The sequence below is a fragment of the Bombus impatiens genome, unplaced genomic scaffold, assembly GCF_000188095.3.
Source record: "Bombus impatiens unplaced genomic scaffold, BIMP_2.2 scf_2222, whole genome shotgun sequence".
Taxonomy (NCBI): Eukaryota; Metazoa; Arthropoda; class Insecta; order Hymenoptera; family Apidae; genus Bombus; species Bombus impatiens.
The window spans coordinates 2364275-2364626 of NT_178641.1; positions in this window are offsets into that span (position 1 = coordinate 2364275).

Below are 352 nucleotides of genomic sequence, written 5' to 3' on the forward strand. Positions count from 1 at the left end.
GAGCCGCGCGTCTCCGATTCGCCGAGTGAACAATTTCGCAGTAAGAAGGAGCTTCGTAAACGAGGCGAACGAGTGGGTCTGGTCGTTTGTTTACTCGTGGAACGCGGTGCGTTGTCGAAGAAATACGACAGGTCTCTCGACGGAGGGTAAAAAAGGGGAAAAAAGACGTCCAAGGCCCGTCGAATGGTTGAATTGGCATGGAGCGTAGGTATAGCTGGTTCGACGAAGCCGCGAGCGTACGAGCTAAAGTGCGCGCGCAGCAACAGTAGGATCGGCTGTAGTTGTATGGTAGTCTGTAGAGGGCAGGCGCCCCCTCCGCATCTCTCCGCGTCTGGTCTGGGCCGCAGAGCGG